This window comes from Eupeodes corollae, chromosome 2 (genome assembly GCF_945859685.1).
Source record: "Eupeodes corollae chromosome 2, idEupCoro1.1, whole genome shotgun sequence".
Lineage (NCBI taxonomy): Eukaryota > Metazoa > Arthropoda > Insecta > Diptera > Syrphidae > Eupeodes > Eupeodes corollae.
The window spans coordinates 41,873,185-41,900,155 of record NC_079148.1 but is presented as its reverse complement, the minus strand read 5'-3'; the positions used below and the strand labels follow the sequence as shown (position 1 = coordinate 41,900,155).

Sequence of the window (26,971 nt, the reverse complement as noted above, 5' to 3'; positions counted from 1 at the left end):
TTTGAAGAATTTTCAAAACTTTAAACCCTCAAATTAATGTTGAAAAAATCCCAAGTAAATTATTTAGGAGCTCGAAGAATATTAAAGATTTTTAAAGGAGTAAACAATAATATTTAGTCGCTGAAAATGTTAATAGGCAACGAAAGCCATTGATAATTGGTGATAACTGTGGAACCCAGTGAAAGCTGTTGATAGCCGGCGAAAGCCGTTAATAGCTGGTGCACACTGTTGATAGCCAGTAAAAGCTGTTGATAATCATCGTTACATGTCAATAAAAAGTCAACATCGTTGAAGGTTCATGGAAACCCGAAGAACAAAAAACCGCAACCAGATTCAGTGAACGAAATGATGCCATAAAATAAAGCTTAGTGAAAAAAGGCCAAATTTAAATTGGCTATATTTCACTAAGGTAAAGTTTAAAGGTGGTGCAAAATCGTATTGTCACCTTTTAGTAGTGCCCGCTGGATAGCCGAAAGGTGAACTAACGACGAACGTTGGATCCATCGGATCCAGAGCTATGTCACCTGAGTTACCTTTTCAGGAACTAGAAGCAAAAGACCAGATATCACTCTGAAGAACCAGCTCTAACGATCTCAGTCATGCGCAGGCCTCACAAGCCGGCCATGAAAGGAAATTTTAAAGTGTAATGAAAACACAAGTAATAGCCTCGGATGAACGGACTGATAATGTGGAAGCAGAGGCAGGCCTCATCTCCGGTGGAGTGATAAAGTTGAAGCCGACGCACGTCAACTTGGTATTCGAAACTGGAGGCAGCAAGCTAGAGATCGTGTAAGCTGACAAAAGTTATTATTTGAGGCCCAAGAGCACAATGCGCTGTAGCGCCAACTAAAGTAAAACATAGTGAAATAATGCCAAATTCGTTTTATTTCACTGTGTGGTTTGTCAATAATGCAGAAAAACTCTGCACATGCTCAACCTCGCACCTACCCAAAATCCTGTAGTGTGGCCAAGTAAGGGGGTTGCAGGGGGACAGCATACCCTCCCCTTACAAACTTCATCGTAAAAGTAAGTGGGTCTTATTTCCACTTTGTCAGAGAGCAAAATATGACCAACTGCTTAAAATTGGCCTTATTTCACTTTTGTAAAGTGCAATAAGGCAAAGTTGGTCTTATTTAGCTTCACGGCATCGAACGGGAGGAAGAGCCCCAAAGCCGAAATAGGAGTCAGTTCCAAAAAGAAGGAATATTTACTAAAGCTTTTATCCAACTGTATAAATTAAACAGTGTAACAAAAGAACTACGACCTATAAATAAACCCTTTTAGACTAAGGCTACTGTGCTTACTTACTTACAGTTAATTTATTTTCTTTTCTTTATTTTTAACTTGGGTACCATTTTTCAGCTCATGCTTTTCATATAAACATGAGTCATCGACACTTTGCATCCGAGCGAAAAATGTTTAGTGTATCTAGGTTAAGGGAATTTTTTTTTCAAGGGGTTATTAGTACCCTTTATATGTTTATGTTTAAACACAGTGCGAGCATTAGGAAAATAGGGAAGGATTTAAAAAGAGATAGCGGTGCACATTGGTCTTAAATTTCTGAACATCAAAATGGGAGGGAAAACAGAGTTGGCTTAAGCATTCCACATTCTCGATGTGCGTTTAAAGAAAGAATCTCTATACTTGACAGTACGCCCGAAATTGAGCTCCAGGGTAAACTGATAAGCTTTCCTGGAAGTGCGAGTATTACGGCTGAATTGTTTAAGGGGTGGAATGCAACTGGCTGGTTCAACAGAACATTGTTTGTAAAAATATCGATAATACAACGAAAGGCATGAAACATTGCGGCGGTGTTCTAGCGATGTACGAGTAAATGTTTCGATTATAGTTCTGTCGCCTATCATTTTTAAAGCCCTTTTTTGAATTCAATCCAAGAGATTATGCGAATTATATTCAAGCTATGAACGGGTAAAGGCTTTGTAAATTACAGCCAAATCAGAAGGGGTGAAAAATTTCTTGCACTGTCGGAGAAATCCTAAGCACTTGGCAGCATTTTTGGCAATATCAAATATATGATCGTTCCATAAAAGGTGATCAGTGATACACATACCAAGTACTGACAGTTGATTAGTTTCTTGGATGCAAGTGCCACTCATAGATAGTGGCATCGGGGGTGTGTTACGCTTTAACGACAGGAGACAGCATTGAGTTTTCGAAGCATTAAATTCTAAACGGTTTTTGACTCCCCGTTGTACAATGCTGTCAAGATCAGAATTAAATGAGCTTAACATACGCTGCCGTTGAATTTCCACATCCGAAGGACAAGGATGTGACTCTATAAACGAACTGTCGTCGGCGAAACAGGTTAATGGATTAGAAATGGCAGACATAAGATCATTTATGAATATAAGAAAGAGTGTCGGAGACAAAACGGAGCCCTGGGGAACACCAGCATTTATTTTATGAATTTCAGATTTGTAACCATATAATACAACTTGTATTGAGCGATTCGAAAGGTAATTACTAATCCAATGAAGAAGAGATTCATCAATACCAAAAGCACGCATTTTCGATAAGAGAGCATGGTGCCAAACTCTATCAAATGCTTTTGAAATATCAAGTGCAATAATCTTAATTTCTCCAAAACGATGTAAAGATTTGTTCCACTGTTCGGTGAGATGAACCATGAGATCACCAGTGGACCTATTGCCACGAAAACCATACTGTCGGTCATTAAGAAGCTTCCGTTTTTCGAGATTTTCTTGAGTTGATAATTTATTAGCGTTTCCATTGCCGTGGAAAGAAGGGACATGAGTGCTATTGGACGATAGCTAGAGGGGGAACTTTATTCGCCTTTTTTAGGGACAGGCTTGACAAATGCTATTTTCCATCCGCTCGGAAAGAGACCTGTAGAGTAGGAAAGATGGAAGAGTTTACGCAGTGGTTTTGCCAGCGATGAAGAACACCTCTTCAGAAAAATTGGGGAGATACTATCCGGGCCAGCGGATTTGTGTATGTCAAGGTCATTTAGTACTCTAGCAACTGCACGAGTGCGAAAGAAGATTCGTCCCATAGAATCATTTACGCTCTCAGGAACAGGAGGACTCATGACACTTTCCGGTAGCGTCGAATTAACAGCAAACTGTGCTGCAAGCAAATTGGCTTTATCAATCGAGCTTACATAGGGAGTGCCATTGTGGACGAGCGTTGGAACCGAGGATGACGTGGTGTTTCGTACGGTTTTTACAAATGACCATAAATTTTTACTCCCTTTGGGACATTGTAGTATTTTTCGCCTTAATTTCTGATCATGCAAAAATTTGGTTCGACGAATATGACCATAACATGTCTTTCTAGATTGTTTGAACTTATTCCGGTTTCCTCAGTCGGGTTGGCTTTGTAACAACGGAAACTTACATCTCTGATCCTAATAACCTCTTTACAGCTCGAATCAAACCATGAGTTTTCTTTGGGTTTGATAGATTTCACCCTATTCGGGATAAAATTTCTCATTCCACAAAGAATTAAATTTGTAACTATATCTGCGCTGGAATCCACGTCACTATCGAGGAAGCATAGTGAGCAATTAAAGTTCCTGAAGAATTCATTGAGACCGTCCCAGTTGGCTTCCTCATATTGCCAAACGGTTCTCATAAGTTAATCTGCCCTTAAGTAAAAATTAAACATTCATGATGTAAAAAAATAAATAAATTGGGTGGCGCAACAGCCTAATGACTTACAATTCTCAACCACACAGGGTGCTAGTACTATTGCCACATTCATGATGTGCGGCTGAAAAGATATCTCCATACTTGATATTTAACTTAAAATTATGAAAAAAACGTAAGAAAGTAGGCTGATCTACATTCCAGAAAAAAGAAGTACTGACACAGAATCTTTTAAGAAAGAAGCAAGACTGTTTCGTTAGAAAATAAAACAAAGCTATATTTAAAAGCAAACATTCTTGGAGATCACTTGGTTAATCATCTCTCTTCTTGTCTCATTCATATTTTTTTGATAAATTTGTAAAGGATAACATTTCATATAGAAACCATTAAAATGATACGGTCTGGCAAGTTCTTAAAATCTGGCATCATTTAAAAAATGTCACTACACATTTTTCGATCTTGTCTTATTCTAATTGACTGTGTCTAGTAAGATGACGAGGATGCCATACGGAAACACCCTGTTGAATTTCAATCAATTATTTGATCTTTAAAAAGAATAATTATCTCATTGCGATACACAATTAATGCCAACAACGCACACCAAAAGTGCGCTCGTGCAGCCTTGATTCTTAGCCACGAATTATATTTTTTCACAATTGCATTTTCTCATTAGACGATCTGATGAAATGTCATTTTAAATTTAGTGACTTAACACAATTTTTCACTTAATTTATTTTGCTTTTAGCCTAATAAATTCTTGAAATATTAATACTTTGAAAAATATTTGTATCTTTCGAAAACTCACACATTTTATATTAATATTTCTTTACGCATAATCGAAATTGTGTATTTTCTAAAAATACAGTTATTTAGTAAAAAAGGAATTTCCTAGGTTAAAAATGTGTACATTCGAAATTTTATATTTATATTGTACATTGTTTGGGGATTTACGAATTAAATTGGCGCATTTTTTTGTGTGTTCGTTTCTGTTGTATTTCTAAATATTTATTATAATTCTACGCAGTTGGTTTTACATTTTATTCTTTTTGGCAAAACGCCTTTCTCAAGGTACCTATCTATCTATCCATCTATCTAAACATAGTGCATATATTATGTCTGTATCTTAATATATAATTTACGTCTGTTTAAATGAAAGTGTTTGGGAAATGTATATTTTTAGACAACAAAAAAAAAAGTAGTCTAGCACGCAAGGTGGTCCCGAAAAAGATTTCGCTTTATAAACACAAGATTTGTCTAAATATATTTAAGAGTACCTAACAGCACAAGAGTGTAAACTTGTGTACGGATGTATCTATACGATACCTATCTACCAACCTATAGCTCTTCTAACCGATTGTTGAGCCATAAAGCTCGAATGTAAAATATTTAAATCACTTTAGGCTTTATAGCTATTAATAGGTTCGCGGAAGTGATTTATGTGGTTCTTTAATAGTTTTGTCCTTGAACATGTAAAGAGCAACAAATAAAAACACACAAAATTCAGGTCGAATTAGAAATTTAGCGCGTAAATTTGATCTCTTAATCATTTTTCTTTCATTTATAATTAAGAAATTTATATACAAAAATTCGGATGTGAAAAGTATAAAATATCATGTCTAAATAAATGTATAGAAGGTTTACTAAATGCGTAGATAAGATGCCTAGAGTCGATAATGTAAATGACAAATCTGGGTTTAAAAAAAGGTTTTAAAAATAGAAATCGCATATCTGTACATAAGTAAAGTGAAAATTCATTTTTACAGTGAAACAGCAGTTGGTTTAATATTTGACTTTTGGCGCCAATTTAGGCATTTAATCAGCTGAATACGAAATAAATTAAGTAAATTTTTGTATATATTTTTTTTTTTTAATAATGCGGTGCGAAAATATGCGTGCAGAAGTTTTTAAAGTTGCAAATAAGTGGCTTAATTTTGTATGATGCCGTTTACCTCAAGAGTTTTCTTGAATGTTGCTTCTTTAATATAAGCAAATGCTTCAACTAACAAGAAATTGATTTTCTAGGTAAGCAACAACAGTTAAAAGTTAAGCCGCGAACATTATTTATAGCAAATATTTACTTTGCTCGTAAAACCTGAGGACAATTTACACTGAACAATTTTTGGGTACAAAAATTGAGCAAAATTTGTGTACCCAAGTTAACTAAGAGAATTTTGGTTATCAAATAAAAACCGAAAGGAACATTTCCAATAAGAGGTTTCGTTTTGACTTTTCTTAACTGTTTTTTTTTCTTCTGTGATATACCTTTATGAAGACCTTATTGGCTTTATTCAAGGACCTAAACTTGAGTTCTTGTGATAACTTAAATTTGAAATCCTTAAGAGTAAAGTTTATATGAAAATAAAATGTAATTTTCTTTGTGGATTGCGCTGGGTTACGTGCCTACCACTTGGCACGGTTTCAATTCTTCATATCACTAACTTGTCCCAACAGCTCAATTATTTCGGAAGGTATACGACGACCCAAAAGTGCTTTAGTTTTCAGAATATGATGAATGAATGACTTTTAAAAATTTCACTACTTTTTATCAAATGTTAAAAGATGACAGTTTCAAAGGTGATAGCTGTCAAAAGAGCTCTAATTGGAAAACTTTAATGTAAAACATTTGTGAAGAAATTTACAGAAAACAGATTATCTTTACTCTTTTTCCTTTTTTGTAAATAAATTAGGTAGCGCAACAGTCCTTGAAGAACTAGGGCCTAGTAACTTACAACTCTCAACCACATCAGTGTGCGAGCAATGTTGTCAGGTATGGAGGGGACCTTCAGTTTTCAAAGATTCCGAACCGCTAATTTGAGAAAGCACTTTTCATGACAAGAATTACTCTTTGAGGATTTGTCAATTCCTTGCAATAGGTAGTACTCATGAAACTTTAGATTGCACAGACAGTGATTGAACCCAAGACCTCTAGCATATAATAGTCCAACGAACTATAACCATCACACCACGGGTACTACCCATCAACCTAGACTGTCAAACTTAAAGTTGTATTATTTTTCCTGTTCAAAGTACAGCTTTTGAGTGTTTAGAGCGCATTTAAGTTTCAAGCATCTGAGAGGGATACTGAATTAAATTTCTCAAAACAAGTTAAATGGTTGTTTTGGCATAAAAGGTATGTCATTTGGGTGTTTTCAGATCAGACTTTGGTCTAAGGCAATTCAACCATAAAAATTGCAGTTGATTTGAAAAATTTTACAAATTACAAAATAATTATTTCTTTGCACAGTACTGTGTATTGAAAAATCATAAGATACGACTGTGGCTAATAAAGGTACAATAGACACATATAAATCAACATTTAAGGTATACCACGTGCTACTGTCAGTCTCGCCAAGCTCGCAAAATACTATATTTCATGGCCACATAATATACATATATAAATACCCTATTCGTATATTTCGCGCAAATATCGTTTATCCATAATTTATGTTTACCTCACTTTTTATGAGTTTTTTTTTTTAAACTTTGCTTTGCTTTTAAGGAAATATAAGATGTGGTAAGAAGTCTTGTTTTATCAAATATTTTTACAGATGGAATTAACAGCTTTTTTCTAAAATTTTTGAATTTAATTTTTTTTTTCTTATGCAATACTAATTTTGAGTTTATTGTTTGTCAGGAAATAAGTTAAATTGTCAATCTATATTTGGTCTTTGAAAAAAGTTTACTGTCAAAGTTAAGCAATATTCTTAACACCTCCGTTTAATCGAATAAAATATCTCACAAAAAATTAAGACATTCATATTTTGTTTGCAGATAAAAGAGACTTGCGAAAGAAGTTATAAGCTTTGTCGTCACTAAATTTGCTAATGTGACAGATGTCGGAATTGTGAATCTTATGAAGGATCTGAATAAATCCTTATAGTCTATTAAAATGAGAATATTATCTCAGAATCGGTAAGTTTATACCTTTCTTTTGGTGTTCTGAATATAAACGTACCATAAAATGTCGCACCTGCTTCGGTCGTAAGTTATGGAGTTAATGTCAAAGGTCTTGAAAATTCGTTTTTCGCGACTATCTCCTTTTTATATTTCCATGAAAATGAAAACCTGTTATTAAGTTCAAGGATAGATGGTGCTCAGCAATTTTTTAAGAGCGATTTGTTTGTTGAAAAATCATAAAAATCTAAAAGCTTTTTAATCTTATCATTTCTGTTATCAAATAAGACGCCAAAAGGAAGATATAATCGAGGCTGCTGCTCACCATCTATCATTCCGAAGTCGCATCGTTTTGCCGCATTATTTAACTGGATAATGCTTTCCAAAAATAAACCAGCATTCACACTGATCCGTTTTCAGCTAAAAAAATATCATTATGATTTTCGTATAGCAATAGGACAGTTGATCAGGTGGTCTTTTGGGTTCTGTCCAAATTGTTTAACAAATCTTTGCAAAGTTGTAAATAAAAGTAATCATTTAATATTTCAAAAGTTTTCGATAGAGTTTGGCAAAACAGCAAGACTGGGATGATTAAAGTTTTGTACAGTGTCTCTTTGGTACTTCGCGATAGGGCCTTATTCCTCAACTGATTGCTGAGGCCAAGGAAACAGCGATTAGCAAAGGTAATTCTACTTTTGATCTCCGCAATGATGTCATTTGCAGAATTAACAGCAGTACCCAGATAACCAAATTGGTTTACCACCTCGAAGTTGTGCCTGTTAGTTATCACATTTTGACCAATTCTACCGTGTGAATCGACTCTATATGACGACAGTAAATACTTCGTATTGTACTCGGTAATGTCAAGACCCACTTTCTTCGCCTCAGACTCGATATTAGAAAAGGCACCAGTCGCTGCTCGTTTGGTGCTTCCCATAATGTCGATTTCATCTGCATATCTAAGATATCGTGTGGATTTTTGAATTGGAGTTGGTGTTGCGCATCACTCTTTTAAGGAAAATATTGAAGCAGCTGCATGACAGCGCATCGCCTTGTTTAAGTCCTCTGGTGGTTTCGAGGATTTCGGTCGAGTCTCTTCCAATTTTGATGCAGTAACGAGTCGTATCAGTTTGGTAGGGATACTATAACTCAACATGGCTCGGTATAGTTCGTTTCTGTCTACACTGTCATTAGCTGCTTTAAGATCGGTGACAATATGGTGTGTTACGATGTTATGTTCTTGGGTCTTTCGCAGGATTTTTCGTAGAGTGAAAATTTGGTCGATTGTAGATTTTCCAGGCCTGAAGCAACACTGGTAAGGGCCAATTAGTTCGTTAGTAAATGGCTTCAAGCGTTCACATAATATGCTAGACAAGACCTTGTATGCGTTGTTTAAAAGGAGCCTCTGTAGTTGGCGCAGAGAAGGCGGTCACCTTTTTTAAGGATCATGGGCAGATGGTGCTTAAGTTCCACTCGTCGGGCATGCTTTCTTTCGACCAAATTTTAGTAACTAGCTGGTGCATGCTCCTTACCAGATTTTCTTCAGCTTACTTAAAAAGCTCCGCCTGCAGTTCGTCATCACCGCAGCTTTGTTTGACTTCAGCCTGGTAATGGCTAGTTTGATCTCACTCTGGTCGGGTGGTTGGAACTCTAGATCGTCAACCAAATGGATTTGACGCGGCTGCTAGCTGGCGGAATCATTGAATTCACCATTAAGCAGCTGGTTGAAATGATAGCTCCAGATTTTAAGCATTGACTGCGTCTCGACTACGATATTCCCCTCCTTATCTTTGCAGGCTCCAGGGTGGCTAGTGAATCCCGTTGTTTTCTTTTTGACTCTTCTATAAAAGCTACGCACTTGTTTCCTGTCAAAACATCCCTGGATCTCCTCGACTTCACGCTGCTCATGTGCTTTTTTCTTTCTTCTGAGCAAGTGGTTCTCAACCCTTCTCTTGTCGACGTAGAGCTGGCGAGATGACCGTGTCCTCCTTTGTTGCCACAATCTGTATGCCTACGTTTTGGCTTTGTTTGCCTGAGCACATTCCGAATCAAACCAGGAGTTTCTTGGTGGCGGCTGTGTGAAACCAAGCACCTCTTCTGCAGCATTCTTGATGGGTTGTTTTTAAAGCTGCCAGTGGGTCTCTGGGCACATCTCGTCCGTTGTAGGATTTCCCGCAAACTCTAGGGATTGGCCGGCAAAGGCATTGGCGGTATTCTCCTGGTTGTTGTTCGCCTAAGAGCCTCCACGGATATTCGTACGCGCAGTTTAGCACCAACTAGGTAGTGATCGGAATCTATCTTCAGCATACACATGAGTCAGTTTATAAAAGATTGCTGTTATTCTAGATCAATGACCGCTTTTTTGACTGCACCGTTTTGTACATTTTTGAAGGCCTATTCGATTTCTAATCACAACGCAGATAATTCTAGCAATTTGTTAATAATCAGTCATAAGCAGAAGTGTGACATAAGATTTTATTTGTTTCTAGATTCACACTAGTTTATTTTTGATCACCTACTGTTAACTAAAGATATTCGTTATTGGTCCTCTTGGTTTGAAATAACTTTCACTTTAGAGAACCGATTCGTACGGTGATAATATTTTGCTAGGCGTTAAATTACTTCAAGGGAACATGGAGGAAAAAATAAAGTTTGTGGAGCATAAGACAAAACATAAACGGTGATTTTTTAAGAGCTTGAGAACTTTAAAAAAAAAACGCATAAAATTTGCAAAATCTCATCGATTCTTTATTTGAAACGTTAGATTGGTCCATAACATTTACTTTTTGAAGATAATTTCATTTAAATGTTGACCGCGGCTGCGTCTTAGGTGGTCCATTCGGAAAGTCCAATTTTGGGTAACTTTTTCGAGCATTTCGGCCGGAATAGCCCGAATTTCTTCGGAAATGTTGTCTTCCAAAGCTGGAATAGTTGCTGGCTTATTTGTGTAGACTTTAGACTTGACGTAGCCCCACAAAAAATAGTCTAAAGGCGTCAAATCGCATGATCTTGGTGGCCAACTTACCGGTCCATTCCTTGAGATGAATTGTTCTCCGAAGTTTTCCCTCAAAATGGCCATAGAATCGCGAGCTGTGTGGCATGTAGCGCCATCTTGTTGAAACCACATGTCAACCAAGTTCAGTTCTTCCATTTTTGGCAACAAAAAGTTTTTTAGCATTGAACGATAGCGATCGCCATTCACCGTAACGTTGCGTCCAACAGCATCTTTGAAAAAATACGGTCCAATGATTCCACCAGAGTACAAACCACACCAAACAGTGCATTTTTCGGGATGCATGGGCAGTTCTTGAACGGCTTCTGGTTGCTCTTCACTCCAAATGCGGCAATTTTGCTTATTTACGTAGCCATTCAACCAGAAATGAGCCTCATCGCTGAACAAAATTTGTCGATAAAACACATTTCGAACCGAACACTGATTTTGGTAATAAAATTCAATGATTTGCAAGCGTTGCTCGTTAGTAAGTCTATTCATGATAAAATGTCAAAGCATACTGAGCATCTTTCTCTTTGACACCATGTCTGAAATCCCTCGTGATCTGTCAAATACTAATGCATGAAAATCCTAACCTCAAAAAAATCACCCTTTACAATACTAGTTAACTGTGAACTCAATTAATCCGAGTTGAAGTTTTGAAAGGCTGATAAATGTTTCTATATATATTTCACTTGAATTATTTGGGTGACTTTTTTAAATCAATCGAAACATAATAACCAGAAAAACAATTTTAATGTTTTTTTTTGTTTAAATTTATTTCCTTACGTTTTTAGAGCACCGCATGTTAGAAATTTGTTACAAGACATAAAAGTCGTTGTTTTACTTAGCAAGATTTCTGCAAGTAAACTTGAACAATGAACTTACCAAATATTTGGTCAAGAATCGAACTTTCAATCTTAAAAGCATTAATCAAAAGTTTTATAGGATAAATAATGCGAAAGAATTTATAGCACACCCTTATGTGCAGAGAAGGTAATCATCGCTATGACAATGACTTCATTACAAGAACTGTTCAATTTCAAAATTAACTTATTCGTCAGGAAATATTCAGTGTACTGCATGTACTTACGTACAAATGGGCATTACTTCTGAGTTAGTTATTCCCAAACATTTCTTTAACAAATAATTTCACATTTCTTAGTTTATTTTTTTTTAATTTGACTTAATAAAAAATCGGTGTTTATAGATAAAATGACGCATAAACTCAAAATGTTAATTGCCCTTAAAGCAGGTGCTCAGGCAATTGCTAAAGATGAGGATTCTCCTTAGAAATATTTGTAAAAATATAATTTTATTCAAAACATATACAAAATTATATTCTTCTTTGACCAAATGCTTTTTTCTTAATTGATTATGCGAACAATTTAGGTAAATTTTATTTATAAGTAGATAATTTCAAAACTACTGAAATGTTCTTTCAAGAAATTTATCAGCTTACTGGAAGGAATTATACGGGTGGTCGAAATATTACGATAGACAGGTATAAATTCGGTCGCTCTACTTCTTTGAACATTTTGCTTAGTTTAAATTTTTTTAAAAATTGACAATTTTTCCAACAATTAATATGTAAGGTTACGAGATATCTACCTATTAATGGTATTTACAAAAGTCATCTACTAATACTCAAAACAATACAAAAATTATTTACAAGTGAACAAAAAAAAATTATTACTTATCATAAAAAGAGAAAAAGTCAAGTGCCGGCTGCTCCTATGACAAAATAAAAATACTCAAAAATATTGTCATATATTGCAACTTAATCTTTCAACCATGCACTTGCCTCCCTAAAGAGATGCCTATCATTAAATTCCAGGAATTTCTATTTTCAAAAAAAAATATATGAAAGTAAAATCGGAGCGGTTCTTCAACAACATAAGAACCAAGGAGAAATTTTTTAATGACTTTCCTTTTTTTATTACTTCCAGTGTCTCCGCCGCCGCCACCGCTGGCCACCACCACTGTCACTACTGCCGACTTCTTCGTTAAAAAATTCTTCCGAATTTGTATCGCTGATTGTTGACTGTTTAGTGATGGCACTTCAATGATATTCCTCCCTACTGAGATGTGTTTTTTTTTCAGTTCAATATAAGATAAAAATATATATTTTCCTTTTTTTAATCATATGCGATATAGATACGGTTCGGGTTTGAGTTGAGGTTTTTTCTACTCGTCTCCTGGGAAGAGAATCATTTATCCGTAAAATATATACCTACTTTTTTTTAAGGGGATCATAAATAAAGAAGTGATCATGACTTCCAAAAAAAATCATATTTTTGAAATACTTTTTTTCACGTAGATCTTTTTTGTTTTTTTTTTTTTGCTTATACTTTAACTTTTTCAAAAGTCGTGAGTTTTGCAGTTTAAAAACAAATTATCACTTAATTTATTATATATTCAAGTTTAGCATCAAGTCTTCATTTTTCGTATTTTGTAGTTGTTGTTGCATAGTTTAGTTCTCTTTATGTTAAGTTTAAGTTCTTTTTCACGTGTTAGCTCTTATATAGGTATTAAGATGAAAATAACCACCATGGTGAAGAATTTGTTTACTTTGAGCATAAAAAGGTGTGAATTAAGTTTCATTATGTCTTAATGCGGCGGAACAGAAACACCACCATTGCTGCAGGAAATGGATTTGTTGCGTGAGTTCTAAGTTTTACGATACTTAACGCAATGACTCGACATTCCGAACAATGAAAGCAAACATAACGCACGATTTACTTTTATGAGTTAATTTGTTTGCAGATTTGTGTGTTTTTTTTTCTTTTTCAGCAATTTATTAAGAGATCATTCATTTTTTGCAATAAACATGAAAAGAACACGCATAATTCTATTCTATTATTGGAAGCTGGGTTAAAAGAAACCTTTAAAAGGTCTTTAAAAGATTTTTTTTTTATTTTTAAACTTAGTATGCCTAAAGTACCTAAGACAAACAGTGTGGACTGGGTGTTAACCCACACTAAACTGAATAAGTCTTATTTTCGAGGAAATCAAAAATTCACAAAGCCTCAAGATTCATGTGGTATTACAATGGACCATCAAACTGGCCTAAGTGCGTCCTACTCTATCACAGACACTTTAACCTAACTTCACCTCACCTAATTACAAAAATTATCATATTTCTTCTAATTCTATTTTTTTATTATTTCTGCTTAAAATTTAAATATTTACATACCTTCATCGAGTTTGTAAATTTCCATCTTGGTATACCAAGTCAGAAAACATAACATCCTGAAAAAAATGAAAACGAAATTTTAAATGAATGTTAAGATTTAAGAATCAAATGTAAGATATATGTTAACAGAAGTAAGTAGTTGTATATTTCTAAAAAAAAAACAATTTAGTTTTATTTATGTGATGATTTAAATTTAAGTTTTTTTAAGTTTTAATTTTGATGCTCATGAAAAAGAGAAATCAAAATAATAAATCAAACACTAAATAGAAAAAGTTCGAATTTTCGATACAAGGTTTTCGAATAATAGGAAAATGGTATGTCATTAAACATGAAAAACCATATCATTGTAACACTAAAAAAATTTCATAAAACGCGCAAATTTGCGGCTGTAATTCGCCCATAACTTTCTAATGTCCAATCTAACCACCATTACCTGGCCAAAAATCGCAACGAAAAGTGACATTTAGAACTTTTTGAAAAATCATTCTTGAAATAGAATTTCAATTCCCCAAATTTGGCTCCCTGAAATTACGCCATAGGAAATTACGCCAAAAAAATAAAATGGAAAAAACGCCAAAAATTCTCCATACAATTTTTTGACTTTTTTTCCTAGGAAAAAGAACCTAAAGAGCTTGGTGTTAATTCCGGATTTTTTGGCTATTTTTTCCGAAAATTTTTTGGCGTTTTTTCCTTTTAGAATAATGAAAAAAGGCCAAACAATTTTTGTTTGGAAAAATCGCCAAAAATTTGGTTTTGGACTTTTTTTCCAAACAAAAAAGGAAAAAAAGCCCAAAAATAAACTTTTTAGTTTTTTTCCAAATCTTAAAGCAAAAAACGCACAAAACAAACTTTTTGGCTTTTTTTCCTAATCGAATAAGGAAAAAAAGCCAGAAAATTAACCTTCGTTGTTCAAAATCAAAAAAGTACATGTTAGTCGAATGTATTCATATGGTATACAGAAATATATAACGGCAAAGAACAGTATTTTACATGTTTTTCACGAATTTTGAAGAGCATTTTGATAAAGCGATGGATAAAATGGAAAGTTTTGATTATGATATATTGTAAAAAAAAATGTGTGTATAAAGAAGATGTTCTTTACATTTGTTATATTAACAATTGTATTGCTAAGATGAAAGTAAAAAGTGATGGATTGTGTGTAAAAGCAAAGAACTTCGTTGACCAATGTCCGTGTTGTCGGAAAAATGTGGCAGATGTCCTTCAGGTTTACATATACAAAAATTGACAAATTGAAATAAACAAAGGTACAAGAAAATGTGTTCTACAAAACAATGGAACAAGTACCTATGATATAATGAACGGCGGGGGGGGGGGGCGGCTTAGCGCCGCGCCTCGCGGGTTGCACCGCGCCTCGCGGGTTGCACCGCGCCACGCCGGTTGCGCCGCGCCACGCCGGTGGCACCGCGCCGCTCCATGTTACGTCGTACGTTCAGATTATTTTATAGACTTTTTGGGCTTTAATTCCAAATTAATTTTGGAAATTAAGCCAGAAAAGGCTCTGTTCATTCTTTAAAGGCTTAATTTCCAAAACTAATTTGGAAATTACACCAAAAAGTTCTTATTTTTTAGGGCGTTTTTTCCATTTTAGTATTTTGGCTCTTTTTCCAAAAGTTTGGCGTAATTTCCACACTTTTTGGCGTATTTTTCTTTTTGTTTTTGGGCGCTTTTTCCCATTTTTTTACGCCAAAATTGTTTGGGCTTTTTTTCCAAAACAGTTTTTGGCGTAATTTCCTATGGCGTAATTTCAGGGAGCCCCAAATTTGTTTTTTAACCCAAATTCATATACGCAAAAGGACCATTATTAAAAGACCCAGATCATTTTGACGTATTTCAAAACCGAACTCAATGACCGACTTACACTGCGGGTCATAAGGTTAGAAGCAGGCATTTTTGAGAAGTAAAATCGATATTTCTCCCGTTACATGGTGGATTAGAAAAAAACCACTATAGTAAATGAAAGACTACTTTGTTAACAACAAAATGTAAAATTTGGGAATATTAGAGAATTAGCTAACAGATCTTTTATGACAAATTGTCAATTGAGTCGAAAATATGCGAAAATAAATCGGGTCATAAGATTAGAAGCAGTGAACATATAAACGTTGTCTTGTGAAGTGAATTCATTTTATTTTCGGTATAAACGTTGCATTTCATAAATTAATTGTTGTTTATTGAGTTGTAATAAAAATGGGTAAGAAAAAATGTTTGACAGTGGAGGAAATGGCAAGAATAGATTTTTATTACTCTGAAGGTCTTTCATGCCGTGAAGTGATCATTGTGTCAGCAACTATTTAAAAAATCCATCGTCGTATCTAAAAAAATATAAAGGAAACACTTCCTCAGCCTTAAGACTTCGCGAAACGCGAAATATACTTATAATAGCGCAAATTCATCTTTATCGGCAGCTAAAATTAGGGATAGAGCTAATGTTAAGGCCAGCTTGTCGACTGTGAAACGCACGATCCGTAATGCTAAGCACATAAAGCGGCTGAAGCTTAAAAAAAACCACCATTTTTTTTGCGAAAAATCACATGAGCTGGGATGTGCAGAATTCAATAACTTCAAATGATTGGCGGAAGGTTATTTTTTCCGACGAAAAAAAATTTAACCTAGATGGGCCAGATGGTTATAATTATTATTTCCATGACATGAGGAAAGAGGAGCGGTTTTTAAACCGTCTCACCATAGCAGAGAGGGAGGCGTTTTAGTCTAGGGCTCAATTCCGTTTTATGGCACTATAGACTTGGTAGTCCAAGATAGTAAAACGACTGGAAAAACCTACAAAGCCTTGCCGGAAGCAGTATTCCCCAAAATTACCGAGCTTTTTGGACCAATTTCAAGGAATTTTTCAGCAGGACAACGCTCCGATACACACAGCCCGAGAGGTAAAATCCTTCATTGCAAACCAAAACATCTACTTGCTGCCTTGGCCACCATATTTCCCGGACCTTAACATAATGGAAAATGTGTGGGGCTGGCTTACACGTAAGGTGTATGAGGGAGGGAAGCAATATGATGACAAGGAAGCGCTTATTCATGGTATCAAATTGGCCTGGAGTGAGATTTTACTGGACTACTTGGAATCTCTTTATAAACCCCTAAAAGATAGAATTTTCGAAGTTATTTTAAAGGCTGGTGGCAGCACGCATTATTATTATTATTATTCCAAGCTTTATTCACTCATTAATACTTTAAAATTTACAATAATTTTATAATTGCCATTTGATTGAATATATTTACATTACATTTAAACAAGTATGTGTACGTAAAATTAATTAAATTACAAGAAACAAATAATTCAATGAAGGTTTAAAACTAATTTAAATATATACATTATTTGAAAAGAGAGGTATAATTTTAGGTTATCTGAGCATAAGCCTCCCCCAGACTTCTCCATCTTCTTCTATCTAGTGCTTCTCTCCAATAAAGTGGGCATATTTTTCGGATGTCATCCTTCCAGCGTTTATGTTGTCCACCTACGCTTCTTTTGCTTTCTAAGGGTATCCATTCGGTTACTAATTTTGTCCATCGATTATCAGGTGTACGTATTACATGTCCTGCCCATTCCCATTTGAGTTTCTTAAGCCTGTGTCTAACGTCTTCAAAATTAGTTTGACTTCTTATATTCTGATGGTTAATTTGCTGGGCAATATGAACGTTCAAAATAGCTCTCTCCATTGCTCTCTGACATGATTGGAGTTTCATTTCAGTGTTTTTCGTGACTTGCCAAGTTTGGCACCCATAGGTGAGGACTGGAATAACTGTTGAGTCAAACACATATTTCCTTGTTTTATTCGAAATATTCAATGTAAGAAGATGCTTAACGTTCCAGAACTGCCTCCAAGCGTTCGTCATTCGCTGCTCTATATCCTTTTTTTCTTTGTCTTTGAATGAGATAATCTGACCAAGGTATGTGTAGTCTTCAACGTATTCTAATATATTGTTATTAACAGTAACTGGATCATAAGCACCATTTGTCATAATTTTAGTTTTCTGTTGATTTGTTGACAACCCAATATTTTCGCATTCCGAGCATAGCTCGTTTAGCATCGTTTGAAGTTCTTCACTGCTGTTTGCGATAATTATAATGTCATCTGCAAATCGGAGGTTTGAGAGACATTTGCCATTTATCTTTAATCCTTTGTCTTCCCAGTCTAGCTTTCTAAATACTCCTTCTAAGGCTGCGGAAAACAGAGCTGGTGAAATTGGATCTCCTTGCCTAACACCTCGCGATATTTTAAAATCTGATCCGATACATTTTCTTTAGGATTCGAACTATTTTTTCGTCTACACCTTGATTGAGAAGCGCCTTCCAAATAAATCTTTGCTCTACTGTGTCAAAGGCTTTTGCAAAATCGATAAAGGCAAAGTATATTGTGATGTTATACTCTTTGCATTTTTCAATTATTTGATTAACGGTTTGTAGATGGTCTATTGTTGAAAAACCTGATCTAAAACCGGCTTGTTCAAAAGGTTGATTTAAATTAAGAGTGGTTTTCATTCTCTCAAATAAACACTTCGCAAAAACCTTGTATATCGATGATATTATGCTTATCGGGCGATAATTGTTGATATCGTCCCTGTTCCCTTTTTTATGTATGAGAATTATTTCCGATTTCGTCCATTGGTCTGGGACTTCCTCGGTGACCAAAACCTGATTGAAAATAGTAGTCAACCAGTTGGCCAGTGAAAAGTTGCCGAACTTTAGGTATTCAGCTAATATCCCATCGTTTCCTTTGCTTTTTTCATTCTTTAAACTATTTATTGCTCGCTCTATTTCACTTTTAAGAAATAGTGGAAAATCTTCTTCCTGGTTTTGTCGCTCTAGAAATATATCATCAGTGTCTACTATGCGTGTTTTGTATAGATCAATGTAGAAGTTTGTAGCTATTTGGTTAATATTCTTCCTTTCGTGAATTCTTTTATCATTATCCGCCATTGCTGTTATCCACTCTTTATAATCTTGGATTGCATACTTTGCCTTTTTTATTGATCTCGTTTTTTCGATTACTGTCTTTAAGAGGTTGTCATTGAATTTTTGGATGTCTTCTTGACAACGTTTTTTGATGTTCTTCCGTATATTTTTCATATCTTGTTTTTCTTGGGCATTTAGATTGGTCTTTTTTCGAATACTATCACGAAGTGCTATCATATTTAGAGTTTCACTCGATAGTTTTTGCTGTTTTTGAGCAGCACGCATTATTAAATATTTAATAAAACCCAAAAACTTAAACAAAATATGAATAACTGCATTTTATTTTCATTTATTTTATGTGCTTCTAATCTAATGACCCGATTTATTTTCGCATATTCTTGACTTAATTAACAATTGGTCTTAGAAGTTCAGTTAGCTTAATCTCTTCTATACCCAAAATGTGTGTTGTGTTGTTAACAAAATAGTCTTTCATTAACCATAGTTATTTTTTTTGAATCCATTATGTAACGGGAGAAATATCGATTTTACTTCTCAAAAAATCCTGCTTCTAACCTTATGACCCGCAGTGTATGTTCTTTCGTTAACTTAACTTAAAAAGTCTAAAGATATAAGACTTTATGCAAAATAAAGTATAATTTTGATGCCAGTGTTGAGGATGAACTAGGAATCGATAAACATGAGTTTTCGACAAATTTTACGGCCTACCTTAAATATTGTCCACTGTTTCGATTCATCAGAAAAGTAATTAGTTCAAACAATTTCAATACCTACATTATTAAAGCGTGCGTCGTTCCATTTTTAACTAGACATAGGAAGTTATTTTAATCGGTCCGATTTGTCGAATTGAAAAAGTTGACATTTTGACGTTTCAAGGTTCCTAGAGTGTAAATAAAAGATTTTAAGAGAGATTTCTGTGCGTGCGTGTGTACGTACGTTATACAGAAAGATTTAAAAAGGACTCTGAAAAAAAATTGAGTGGGTTTTCTTTTTAACATAGCAATTTAAAAAAAAGGAAATATTTGGTTAACCCAAAATATCTTACGAACCAATGACGCTTGAGACTTGAATTAAATTTTATATTACATATTTTAACGTGATACCAAACTAGTATAATTTTTGGAAAAAAATCCAATAAACGGTTTTTTTATAAATCAAAAAAACTGGAAAAAAATTTCACCTCGAAAAATTTACGGATAAAAAACGATTTCATCTCCAAAACATTTTTGTGCAACGAAAAATGACGTTTTTAACATTTGTTAAAATTTTGGGAATAATCAAATTGTTATTTTTTTAAAAATAAAATCTAAAACAAAACGTTACTCAGAGTTGGTAAAAATAGAATTTCGATTCAAATATCTTTTCAAAAACTTGAGATTATGGCTTCAATTTTATTTTATCGTATAGGAAATATTGTTTTCAACATTCGGTAACATTTTAAGAAAAATCTCATTGACAGTTTCTTTTTTACAAAAACTAAAAACTTAAAAGAAAATTTAACAAAGGTAAGTAAAATTGATTTTCGACTCAAATATCTTTTCAAAAATTTGAAATTTGGCTTCGAACTAACTTTAACTTATAAGATATATTGTTTTCAACATTCGGAAAAAATTTTAAGAAAAATCGAATTGATAGCTTTTTTTTTACAAAAAATACGAACCTAAACAAAAAAATTAATACAACTTGGTAAAAATTTATTTTCGACATAAATATCTTTTTAAAACTTTGATATATTGGCTATAAACTACTTTTATCTTTTAAAAACTATTGTTGTCAACATTCAGAAAAATTGGACAGTTTTTTTTACAAAAAAAGAACTAAAAACCTAAAAAAATTAACTAAAGTTGTTAAAAATTCATTTTGAATCGAATATCTTTTCAAAAAACTGAAAAATTGGCTTCCAACTAATTTTCACTTATAAGAAATATTGTTTTCAACATTCAGAAAAATTTTAAGAAAAATCGAATTGACAGTTTTTTTTTACAAAAAATAAAAGCCTAAACAAAAATTAATAAAAGTTGGTAAAAATTGATTTTCGAATCAAATATCTTTTTTAAACATTATGATATTGGCTTTAAACTACCTTTATCTTTTAAAAAATATTATTGTCAACATTCAGTAAAATTTTGAGAAAAATCTAATTGACAGTTTTTTTTACAAAAAATAAAAATCTAAAAAAAAACAAGACTAAAACTTGGTCAAAATTTACTTTCTACTCAAATAGCTTTTCAAAAATTAAAAATATTGTCTTCAAACTTGTTTTTTTTACAGAAAATATTGTTTATAAAAATCCAATAGTCCATTTTTTCACAAGAAAATAAAATCTACAAAAAATAGTACGCTAATTTGGTAAAACTTGATGTTCGGTTCTTGATATCTCTCAAATTAATTTTATTCTTCCAATTTGTAAGAAATTAACAAATGGTACTAAAATTGGTAAACATTTGTTTTCTACTCAACAAAACTAGATTTTCAAACTAAACTATTTCTTTATATGAAAAATATTGTTTTTTAAGAATAATTTGACTAACAACCTAACACAAAAACCTACAAACTTTTAAGCAAGAAAAATGGACAGACAGGAATGGAAGTTATCAGTGTGGGTCGCATCCCAGCCTCTTTTTAATTCTAATTCGATCCCAAATATGTATACGCAGAAGGCAGTTACTTATGCTGACTGGATGAGAGTAAAAGAAGAATATGTAATGACAAAAGCCAAGTCTTAAAGTTGGCGATACTCTCAGAATATTATTTCCTAAATTGAATACATGTAATGGAGCTGTTGCGAAAGTAATTTGGTTTTAACATAGATCAGAGAAGACAGAGTCATAAAAGTGACTGGACTTTTTTGCTGTTTTACCTGTAAAGGGAATCACCACATCCTATAAAAATCAGTAACCCAGTTGTGGTTTTTTTTTTTTCTAGACAAAGTATAGGTCATGATTCAATTGTATAACACAATAAAAATATATCTTCTGCTCTACATCATCGATCAAAGTTATTTACCTTCGAATAGATACAATTTTTAATTTGGATAATTCCATGAATGCTAGAAGGATCTCTTCCTATGTAAATGAATTATTTATTTGCTAAACCAAAATGAAACTCATATGTTGAACCAACCTACATATATCACCATTAATCAGGAATATCTATCTAAAGTCTAGACATAAGTTAAGACATATAATTTAAAACTACCACTGCACCCATTCACCAACAAAAAATATACTATATTAAAAAAAAATATTTTTTTTAATAGAGAAAAAAAAAGTTTTAAAAAAAACGCAGACAGAATATGTCAAAATTTCGGCGCGCTGCTGACAAATTACCAATCAAGCTTTTTTTTAAAACTTTTTTTTTACCCAAAAGCCCGAACCTATGATGAGGTTTGACGTGATAGATTTTTATGCTATGGAAGCGATTAGTAAAATAAAAATGCTTAAATTATCTTATCCAATCTCATCTCAGCACAAAATTTCAACAAAACTTTTTGGCACGATTATCTGTGTTCAAGTCAAATTCAATTATGTATAAAAACCGGCGGGATATTTTCTTTGTCTTCAATATTTTGGAAGTACATAATTCTATTTAAAAAGAAAACGATCACTTTATGTGTTTTGGTTGTAATTTGTTGTATTTTAAAGAAATAATGAATGATTTATGTAAAAATAATAAAAACCACGCTAATGGATTTTTGCTCTTTTTTTTTAAAATATAGTCAAAGTCACATAGCAACAGAAATAATAATTTTTCGCCTTGAATGATTATGTAGTACCTCCCTCCTAAGATTGTTCAATTTAATTAATAAAAATAAAACAATTAAAATAGTAGTACCTAGTTATCAATAATTTAATTATTTCATCATTCATTTATTTCATATAATGTGTATTTATGCGTATGCAGTTTGTTTCAAAATCCATGTACCTATGGAATTTAAAGTCCAGGTCCATCATCTTTGCCCAAAGCCACACATAATCTTATCAATGGTGATGGCTGGAAATATTCGAAACTGTCTACTATATGTGGTCAATTTGATCTCAAATAGGTTATCTTCAAAATGCAGCTCCCCATCGGTAATTCATATTTTTGTAGCCTTCAAACTTTATTCATGAATGCGATAGGTATTATATATATGTACGTACACTACATTATAACAAATATTTATAATTTAAATTAAAAAAAAAGAAAGAAATTAGGTATCTTGTCAAATTACAAGAATATATTCGTAACCCTTATTCTTATTTCCTGTCTTTGTGATGGATGTGTGGTTGCTCTTTGATATTGACACAAGACCAAAGCGTTCCGCAAACATTATTTTCTTACTCGTCATATAATGTTGAGTATATATGAAATGTTTAAAAGAGATTTTAAATCAAAATTTATCAAACGAACAAAAAAAAAAATTAAAATCCAAACATAAACTGATAAGAGTGTACGTGTTTATGTTTTATCTCATTTTTAGTTTTAAAAAAATGTCGGTGTTTGTAGGAAATAGGGGAATACAGGGTGCAATTGGACACATTTATATTTGTGACATATAGGAACTACATATATGGCAAGTAGCATTGGTAAGAAATTTCGAACTCGTGATTTTAATCAAACATGACATAAAGATGATAGAGAAGTGAAAAGTAAGTCCCCCGATTCCGTTTGTCTGTCTCTCTGTCCTTGCCCCTACAACCCAAACCATTTGGACACTTTATTTCAAACTTGGAAATTAAGGTTTTGAGCCTTTTTGTGTCCGGCGTTTCTTTAAGACTTAAAATAATGGTAGCCCCTATACGAATTTGTCAAAATCAACAGTTCAAATTTTCTCAAAAACAAACCGATTGATTTTTATTAAATTTTCTTTATTTTTTTCTTTATTTGGTTTCTTTCAACAAGAACATATTTTTGTATTGCTCCAGAAAGGTAATCCCATAAAACCGTTATTTTGTTTTTAATTTTTCTCACGAATTAATGAACTTATTTTAAAGAATTTTTGTAAACAAGACCTTATACTGTCTGAGCAATATTTGATAATCATTGGATTTTAAAAAAATGGTATTTTTTTTCTTCAAAATTTAATAACTCGAAAATGGTTCATCATTTTTTACAAAAATCAAATGTAAAACGTTTATTAATAAGCTCTCAATAACTTCATACTAAAAGTATTTTTAATTTAGAATTGATTTAAATAGTTTCGAAAAAATTGAGGTTTTTTGATAAATAAAATGACATTTAAATTTTTGAAAACAAAATTATTTACTAAGAGCAATTTTGCGAGACAGTCTTGCACTTTAATTGCTACTAGCGGCCCGTCCCGACTTCGCACGGGTAGACATTAGAAAAAAATTGTTTCCTTATTTTAAAGCCTCCCTGTACACTACGTTGGCTGTGGTATTTGTAGGTGGCAACAAAACGTTTTGATTTTCAGGAGATCCTACTTGAGAAAGTGCCACATACTATTGCCCGTGGGAAAAGCACTCTTTTCTTAAGTCGATACCCACTATGGAAAAAGATTGTCCCTGGGACAAACATTATTTGAACGGCCGGTACATAAGTACATTTGAAGCAGTGTGGGTGTGGGGGATATTAGAGTTGTACCTATTTATGTCTTCCCGTGCGAAGCCGGGACAGGCTGCTAGTATTCTATAATTGTCGAACATTTTTTGTCCTACTAAACGGTGATTTTTTAAGAGCTTGAGAACTTTTTTTTAAAAAAAAAAAACAATTTGCAAAATCTCATCGATTCTTTATTTGAAACGTTAGATTGGTCCATGACATTTACTTTTTGAAGATAATTTCATTTAAATGTTGACCGCGCTTGCGTCTTAGGTGGTCCATTCGGAAAGTCCAATTTTGGGTAACTTTTTAGAGCATTTCGGCCGGAATAGCCCGAATTTCTTCGGAAATGTTGTCTTCTAAAGCTGGAATAGTTGCTGGCTTATTTGTGTAGACTTTAGACTTGACGTTGCCCCACAAAAAATAGTCTAAAGGCGTCAAATCGCATGATCTTGGTGGCCAACTTACCGGTCCATTCCTTGAGATGAATTGTTCTCCGAAGTTTTCCCTCAAAATGGCCATAGAATCGCGAGCTGTGTGGCATGTAGTGCCATCTTGTTGAAACCACATGTCAACCAAGTTCAGTTCTTCCATTTTTGGCAACAAAAAGTTTGTTAGCATTGAACGATAGCGATCGCCATTCACCGTAACGTTGCGTCCAACAGCATCTTTGGAAAAATACGGTCCAATGATTCCACCAGCGTACAAACCACACCAAACAGTGCATTCTTCGGGATGCATGGGCAGTTCTTGAACGGCTTCTGGTTGCTCTTCACTCCAAATGCGGCAATTTTGCTTATTTACGTAGCCATTCAACCAGAAATGAGCCTCATCGCTGAACAAAATTTGTCGATAAAAAAGCGGATTTTCTGCCAACTTTTCTAGGGCCCATTCACTGAAAATTCGACGTTGTGGCAGATCGTTCGGCTTCAGTTCTTGCACGAGCTGTATTTTATACGGTTTTACACCAAGATCTTTGCGTAAAATCTTCCATGTGGTCGAATAACACAAACCCAATTGCTGCGAACGGCGACGAATCGACATTTCACGGTCTTCAGCAACACTTTCAGAAACAGACGCAATATTCTCTTCTGTACGCACTGTACGCATTCGTGTGGTTGGTTTAATGTCCAATAAAGTAAACTGAGTGCGAAACTTGGTCACAATCGCATTAATTGTTTGCTCACTTGGTCGATTATGTAGACCATAAATCGGACGTAAAGCGCGAAACACATTTCGAACCGAACACTGATTTTGGTAATAAAATTCAATGATTTGCAAGCGTTGCTCGTTAGTAAGTCTATTCATGATGAAATGTCAAAGCATACTGAGCATCTTTCTCTTTGACACCATGTCTGAAATCCCGCGTGATCGGTCAAAAATACTAATGCATAAAAATCTTACCCTCAAAAAAATCACCCTTTAGTAATTGTTAGACTTTTTTTTAACAATGTTATGTTTTCTTTCATTAACTTCCCATAGCAAGATATTGTAATGTTAAATTGAAAATTTTGACATTTTTTGCCGTTTCAAGGTTCCTAGAATCGAAATAAAAGATTTTTAAAGAGATTTTTTTCTAGACAGAGTCTTTCGCGATTTTTGTTAATTCTGGATTTTTGTGGAATCGAGATTTTTGCGTTCTAGATAATTTTTTTTATTTTCGACATTTTCGGCATTATAGATTTCGTTATGATTCCAATGCAGAAAGATGGAGAAATGGCTCTCAAAAAAATTGCGCTGGTATTTTTTTTACTAAAGCAGTTTAAAAAAATGTGAAAATGTTGGTTAACCCTAAATATCTCACGAACAAAAAACACAATATGTAATACATTGTAACGTGATACCAAACAAGTATATTTTCTGAAAAAAAACAATGAACGGTTTTTTATAAATCAAAAAAACTGAAAAAAAAATTGTTCACCTTAATAATTTTACGAATAAAAAATGATTTTATCTCCAAAACAATTTTGTGCAACGAAAAATAACGGTTTATACATCTGGTAGAAATGCTACTAAAATTGGTAAAAATTAGTTTTCGACTAAAAATCTATTAAACCAAACTAGATTTTCAAACTAAACTATTTCCTTATATACAAAATATTGTTGGTAATTTTTTAACATTTTTAGGAATAATTCAACCAACAACTTATTTAACCCAACACGATAACCTACAAGCTATTAAGCAAGACAAATCGACAAACGGTATGGGAAGTAATCAGTGTGGTTCACATCCCAGCCTATTTTTTATTATTGTTTTTTATACAATATTAAATGATGAAAAAACTTCTAGAAAAATGAAGCAAGTCCTAAATAGGTGTTATTTCATTCTTCTTAAAACTACAACGAACTTTAACTCGTCACTAAATGTACTCTGAACACGATCTTCGTCAATTTGCCTGGCGGCAAGGTGGAATGGCCCCAACTCCAAGTTTTTGGATAATAAAGATTAATTTTTGACGAAAAATTGAAAACAGTTCTGCTAACTTTATAAAACATAGGAAAAACTGAGACTACACATCCAAAAAGCTTGAAGCATACAATTAATTTTGAACATTGAAGCAAATATTGGTTGCGGCAGTACCCGCACTGGTACGCTAGTATTATTTTGTACTCGAAAATGGTTAAGATAACATTTTAGAATACATAGTTTTAAAATAGCTCAGTAATATAATTATTGGCCTTCTATTGTATATTATGGTCTTATTTATGAAATTGAAATTATTGATATTTTTCGACGTTTCAAGGTATTTTGGTATTCATGT

General features: G+C 33.5%; 1 protein-coding gene across 1 annotated transcript in view; it reads right to left on the bottom strand.

The window, feature by feature from the left end:
- LOC129947883 (myc protein) overlaps positions 1–26,971 on the bottom strand; it is a 151,565-nt gene that overhangs the window by 77,567 nt on the left and 47,027 nt on the right. The window contains exon 2 of the mRNA XM_056058633.1: positions 13,712–13,767. The gene's annotated coding sequence lies outside the window, so the exon portion shown is untranslated. The remainder of the gene's footprint in view (positions 1–13,711; positions 13,768–26,971) is intronic.